At 37.2% G+C, this 7,500-nt stretch overlaps 1 protein-coding gene across 1 annotated transcript in view; it reads left to right on the top strand.

The window, feature by feature from the left end:
• Nucleotides 1–7,500, top strand: part of LOC144967900 (flavin-containing monooxygenase 5-like) — a 26,641-nt gene that overhangs the window by 4,424 nt on the left and 14,717 nt on the right. The window lies entirely within an intron of this gene.

Here is a 7,500-nt window from a genome sequence, read left to right as displayed (position 1 = left end):
CAACTAGACGACTAAAAAGAAAAACAAAAATTATCAAAAATAACACGAGAGAGGCTTATCGGGAGGGACGGAGGAGGGGAGGGGAGGGGGTTGATCACAGATTTTTAAAACTCTCATGTTTGAAATTTCGCGACCGTTCCCATTACAACACTCCCAAGGTCTTTTAAAATTTTCAAACGCAAGAGTTCAGTAACCCTAATATTATTTTGTCAATCGGGCCAGAGAAGTTCCAAACTCCTTGGAAGTGTGTATGTAGGCTGTCCTTCGGAGGGCTAATAATGAATATGTTATTTATTGAATCATAAGGTGGCATAACTATTTTAGTAGTAGGACATTCAGGCAGATTCTTGGGATTATGGGAAGTATAAGAGCGAAGATGGATGATCTTTTATTGAGGAACAGCATATTATTATTTAGACTAGAAAATAAGATATGATTACTCTGAGACCAGAAGATCACAATTACACAAGGTATGTATCCAGTCCTCCGGAAGACTGGTTTTACACCTCTAATGAGATTGGAACCTGTTTTTTTTTGTTTTTTTTTTTTTTGTTTTTTGACATCACACTTTTGTTCTTTATTCTCCTACTTAATTATTTAGTAAACGTCATAATGTAAAAATTTGAGCTTTTTATAGCGCAATATCCACTAAATGCGCTTTACAAGGGATCCCTGGTCAACAGCAACATTTAACATGTAGGACGGGACATGACGTCTGTTAGGCGATATTACAATTTTTGGACAAAGACAACGCTGTTAACGGCCAGGTACTCATTTTACACCAGAGTACGGTGAGAGAATGTGAGTAAAGGGTCTTTTCCAAGGACTCAACTATGCGCTGAGCGCGAGGCTCGAACCCAGGACCTTCCGATCCGAAAGCGAGTGTCATACCACAAGTCCACATAGGCGCACAATTTTATTTTATGAGCTACTTATGAACGAGTCTGACAATCCAGATAGTTAAACGTACCGTCGTTGTCACGGAGAAATAAAAATATCCACACAAAATATTCTCACATATTTAGCAGTGATTTATGCCCGGTTTTTAGACCTGTAAATTGTAGGTCCAATTACTACACGAAGAAACATCCGAAACATGTCAAGGTCAATGTAATTGACTAGACCGAATTGTGACAACCTTGGCATTTTTAGCAACAACGCAGATCACAATGTGACGAATAATTTATGGGAAAAACATTTCATGAAAGGATAATTTTATAACGAGACGCATATTATAAACACATTAACAATGTTGCCGTCTACATACACATGCTGAATTAATCATATTAACGTTCCCTAGAAAACAGATTGTTATGGTATTTATTATGAAAATGTCAACTATTCACCACTTTGACCATAACCTTGCGTCCGATATTAAACTTGAAGGTATTTTTTATGGAGGATTAGACACTAAAACACTTAAAGTCATTCAGCATACCAACTTCACGGGCAGTTACAGTTACAGCTTGACAAGAACATAATACATTCTGTGTCGTGTTCTGAAAAAACAAAAAAAAAAAAAAAAAAAAAAACAAACGCGCATTTCAAATGTTGGCCAGAAAACTCAACCTTTAAATATCGATCGATTAAAATTGCTCTCGTCATTGTAAAAACAAAACTGTCAAATCTGGAACTTTGCGAAGTCTGGCCTGATGATGCATTGAATGAACCTACTGCTGAAACAATATTGTTGGCAAAATAAAAGGTGAAAATACTGTAATAATTCAAGCTCCTTAAATGCGGCTATGTTGTCTTGTCGTATGACATTCGCTTTCAGATCGGAAGGTCCTGGGTTCGAGCCTCGCTCGGCGCATAGTTGAGTCCTTGGAAAAGGCTCCTTACTCACATTCTCTCACCATACTCGGGTGTAAAATGAGTACCTGGCCGTTAACAGCGTTGTCTCTGTCGGAAAAAAAATTGTAATATCGGCGTCATGTCTCGTTCTACATGTTGCGTGTTGCTGTTGGTTAGGGCCCTTTGTAAAGCGCTTTGAGCACTTTCAGTGGATGTTGCGCTATATAAAAAGCTCAATGTTTTAAAAATAGTCAAGCACTCTAAAGATTAGTGCACAGCAATATCTCACTCTTTATCTGTTAATTATCAATTTATTAACTTGGGAGTGTCCCTCTTTGGACGGATTATAATTTTATAAGACAATGTCGATATCTTTTTGAAAACGTATAATGTCTATGTCATATTCTATTCCTCTTCCCTGTTCCTACCTCTTTCCTACTACCTACCCTAAACAATTTAGCACCCCCAAGTCTCCTCCTTTTCCCACCCCACCCCATCCACTCTCTCCATTATCTTTTTTTCTTTTTTTTTTTCTTTTTTTTGAGCGCATCAGCATTGGTCTTTGTCTGCAGCTGTTGATGTGGTGTCCCTGTGAATACCACGACCACAGCAGCTAAGGTGAAAAACCGCTGGTCAACCAGGTCAAGGCCTTCTTTCGTCCATTGTTGAGCGACCGGGACTGGGACCAACTGACCCACACCAAACGATGATTTTTAAATACTATCGAAATTGGTGCTGTTGTACTTTACTTGACGTGCAGAAATTATGCATGGGATGCAAGCGCAGTGGGATGCAGTGTCAGACAAATTGGGCCATTTCCCAAAATCAGTCATTTTCTAATCGTTGAATTGTAATGTGAGCAAAATATGGAAAGGAAATAAGAGCAAGAAATTGTTAAAAATCTTAAAATTAGTTTTGACACTGTGATTAAATAGTTAACTGCTGTAAATAGAAAGTAAGAATTTCTGAATGGATGAAAAAATCAGGGACTGAAAAGAACCCCCCCCCCCCCCCCCCCCCCCCTTTCGAATAAGAACCCCCAAAAAACCTCTAGTAACTGAGCTACTAGACTATTCGAACAATTGATTGTGTGCATTTTACTTTACACAAACTGGGATAACTATGCTCCATAAGCCCCTGTTCTTAAATGGCCATTGTGAGATGTAGTAATATAATACATTTTATAATGCATTGCCATACATTTTCTGAAATGAAAGGTTTCGTGTATTCATGCTTCGAATCAATTTAGATGACAAGATTTTAAATTGATCATCGAAGTTTAATTATCAGCTTTGATATTAATTTATTGAATTATTAAGTCGTTTAGAAAAATAAATATGTGTCGCGCAAGGCTCCTCCTGAATCACAAACATGCCCGCCCCTGATAATGAATAATAATCCGATCCTGTGTGAAGTTTATATATGATATATATGCTCTGTGCGTTCAGAATTGCAATATCTTTATTACTTGCGTTAATGGCCGAAATGTCACCGTTTCTCGCAATTGGATTCAATAGTCTGATGTCACAGCAACGGTGGTTCTAAACAAAGAAAATCGGTACTTTTTATTCTTTATGCTGGCTAGAACTTTTCACATGTCTTGTGATCAGAATGTGTAAAAGTCAAAACATCATCAGATTTATAATGTTTTTGTTTTTTTCTTCTCTGGATACGCTTTTATGCTCGTCGGAGAAATATTTCATAAGGGCGTCCGCCATTGTTCCGATAGTTTAGAGCCAGTTACTAAGTTACCATGCGTCATTACGGGGGAAGTGACGTTACGACTGTTGAAGCGCATAGACAAAGTCAAGCAATAATGAGCACGGTCAATGAGTGGGTAAATGATAATGAGCTAAAATTCTGATTTCTAAAATTATTATTCGATGTAATGTCCACTAAGAAGACACATAGCACATTTTAGCCACAATTGAGCAGCCTGACAAAAAGCAAATGGATTATATTGTTTAACACAAATTAACTCCTTACGGGCGACTTGCAATCCATGGAATGGAATTTGTTTCCGTATGACCTGTGTAGATAACGTATCTTTATAAAAACGCGCTGTCAATATCACGTACCAATGAAATGCCCCATAATATACAGATCCACATCTTTTTGATGAATCAGTATTTTAAGTTGTTCCTTCAGCTGGTCTGAGACGTCTGACATCATTAAGGTCTTTGTCTGGGATATGACCTTGGAGGAAAGGTCGAGGTCGCCCAGACCTAGAAACGAGAGAAGGAAGATAAGGGGGCAGGGAGGGGGGGAGGGAGAGAGAGGGTAGACAAGGAGGAGACACAATAATTAAGAGTGGATGTAATGGTTGCCTTTGTTATTTTAACAGTAGAAAACCAAATTGTCGAGACATGACGTCAAATACTCAAGGACGCATCATGGAAAAGAGAAAATGTTATCTACAAAATATGTAACCCAAAACATACTGATGAGAACTTTCTAAATATAGAGATACAGCAACCCCCTCCCATCCCACGCCCTCTCTCTCTCTCTCTCTCTCTCTCTCTCTCTCTCTCTCTCTCTCTCTCTCTCTCTCTCTCTCTCTCTCTCTCTCTCTCTCGTATAGAGGGAACGAAGTTGACGCCACTCATCTGCTTGTCACTATTTTTAAGACAGCCATTTTTATGATTAGTACTCACTAAATTCTATCAATCAGACTATTATAACACAAGGTTACACATAGTATTGTGTATTGGTACGTTGTATCCGGCTGGCGGATTTTATGGGTTTTTACCTAAACGCAATGTATCAATAAAGAGAGAGTTTATGTTTTCATAAACTCTTGCATGAGTTGATTTGAGATGATGATTTTCATAAACAAAACCTGAAACGCTAGTCATGTCTGGTCAATAAAATCGAAATATAAAAAGACAACTCTTCAATTTTAAATTGTATAATACTATTTTTAAAATGCCCTTTTGACAATATCTCAGTTAAGACTTCAGTGGAGAAATTGGTTGACCTGACAATAATCTATGTGAAAATTTTCCCTGAACGACTTCCTTCATCTCTATCTATCTATCTATCTATCTATCTATCTATCTATCTATCTATCTATCTATCTATCTATCTATCTATCTATCTATCTATCTATCTATCTATCTATCTATCTATCTATCTATCTATCTATCTATCTATCTATCTATCTATCTATCTATCTATCTATCTATCTATCTATCTATCTATCTATCATCTATCTATCTATCTATCTATCTATCTATCTATCTATCTATCTATCTATCTATCTATCTATCTATCTATCTATCTATCTATCTATCTATCTATCTATCTATCTATCTATCTATCTATCATCTATCTATCTATCTACTATCTATCTTTATATATATATATATTATATATATATATATATATATATATATATATATATATATATAGATCTGTCTATATATCTGTCTATCCATCTATCTATCCATCTATCTATCGACCGATCTATATATTTATCTATCTATCTATCTATCTATCTATCTATCTATCTATCTATCTATCTATCTATCTATCTATCTATCTATCTATCTATCTATCTATCTATCTATCTATATAAATACAAAAAGAGGTGTACTCATTCACACCTGAATCAAGCTGGGTAATATAATTTTCAAGATACCAAGACTTAGTTACCTGTATTTATCTCCATTAATAGATTTCAATATTTGCATATTTTCTGCTACTTAATAGGAACAAGCTTATAATAAATATTAAGTTTAATGCATATTCAGACAGAAAATTGATTTTTTAAAACAAAAAATAGAAATTTTCCTTTTTTAAAAAAACGATTCTGAAAAAAGTCATTTTATGTGATATGAAATAATGCATTTTTATTGAAAAAAAAAGGGAAAAAAGTAAAGGCCCATTACCCTCTCCCTCCCCCCCCCCCCACCCCACCCCACCCCACCACCCTTCTTAAAATACACTGTATTTCGGACCCAAAACCTCTCGCCAGCATACAAAAATAAACTAGTGATCGGGGGCTGGGAGTGGGATGAGAGTGGTTTGGGAACCAAAATTGCTTTCTTCATGTTCATATACTGCCCCCCCCCCCCCCCCCCCCCCCATTTCCCCAGCCTGGCCTGTTTCTTATTTTGATTTTTTTTTATTATGATGAAGGGCTTAGGTTCTCGATACCTTTCTATCATTACCTTTTAGCCAATATTTCAAAGACGACTGACTTACTGACCATTGTGCCATCAGCTCGACCTGACCTAGACGAGACGAGACGAGACTATACTTACAAAATAGACAACCACTTACTACTTACTACCTACTCTTGTCGCAGTTTGACTAAAAAGGAAAAAAAAGAAAATCACTTTTTTATTTTTCATTTTGGCCAGAGAGGTTTTACTTCAATTATCAATTGATTTAAATGACCTTCAACTTGTATAAACTCTGAAACCTAAGACTTCCAAGTAGACTCGGTTTTAAGATTTTTTTAACAAGTCCGGAAAATTGTCTTGATCGATCAATATTCGAAGTAATAATTTTATAACCAAAATGGGGGAAAAAAGGTTTTGTCTAAGAATCGCAAGTACTTACACACTTCAAGTATCTACGTTCGTTACGGTCGTCTGCTAATTCATCCACGTCTTTTATGCGCATGGCGGGTCCACCCCCCCCCCCCCTTCCCCCCCCCCCCTTCCCCCCCCCCCCCCCCCTTTTCCTTAACTGGTAATAATAACAACAAAGTAAAATAATGACCCACGAATTCTTTTCAGGCGACGAGGGACGGTAATTCTTGTAGTAACTTTATAACCATAACCATGACAATTTATTCCGTCAGTGGCTAGCGACATTGTGACCTTCTCGCTGGAAGTCATTGCACTTTTGCTGACTCCGGTTGCGAGGACCTTCTTAGACGAGTAGTTCATGTCATGACCCAGTTTTTGATGTTTTCATAACATTATTGTCTCGGTCTGGGTTATGTAGATAGAACGTGAAAGACGATCTAAAATAAAATCCCAGCTTTTTTTTGGCCAGAAAACTATATCAATCGATTAAAATGGCCCATAATTTAGCAAAACGTCTCTAACCTGAGTCTTCAGAGAAGTGTCAGAATTGAGACTTTTTGATAGATTGAAGGTCAATTTAATCGATTGATATTTAAAGTAAATGTGTTCTGCTCAAAATGAAAAAAAAGGATTTGTCAGAGTTCGGCTGATTTGGTTTTGTGGCGTCATGGCTGTTGAGGTACCGTGTTTCGTCTTGGAATAAGTAGCCAAATATTATTTTACGGGGGGGGGGGGGGGGCGGTTCCGACAGCTCAGTTGGTATAAAACTCGCTTCACAGGAAGATCGATCCTTGGATCCCTGTCCACCTATAAGTGATTGGGTAGCTTGGTCTGTTTGATCTGGCGGAAAGTACTTTGCGATAGACTAGCATCTTGCCCCTATGGTATAAAAGCAATTGAAACCGGGATAAACTCCTGTTCCATATATCTAATGCCTCTGACTGTTTACTTTTTTGTCTTTTTTTTCTTTTAAATGTTACGATAATGATAACGGAGATGTCTCGAAAGTTCCACAAGTCGTTTAGACTTCCAATTCCATAGACCCTCAACACTTTGGTTGACTTTCCATGAGAACGGAAACATGTACGAATGACGTCACAATTAAAGAGAATCATGGATGCGCACTGTATTGTTATGACTTATGAAAATAAACACAATGTGATTTTGT

The sequence above is a fragment of the Berghia stephanieae genome, chromosome 3 (genome assembly GCF_034508935.2).
Source record: "Berghia stephanieae isolate SIO BIC M18660-M18661 chromosome 3, UCSD_Bste_1.3, whole genome shotgun sequence".
Classification (NCBI taxonomy): domain Eukaryota; kingdom Metazoa; phylum Mollusca; class Gastropoda; order Nudibranchia; family Aeolidiidae; genus Berghia; species Berghia stephanieae.
The sequence above is the reverse complement of the archived record's forward strand: the minus strand, read 5'-3'. Positions and strand labels throughout refer to the sequence as shown.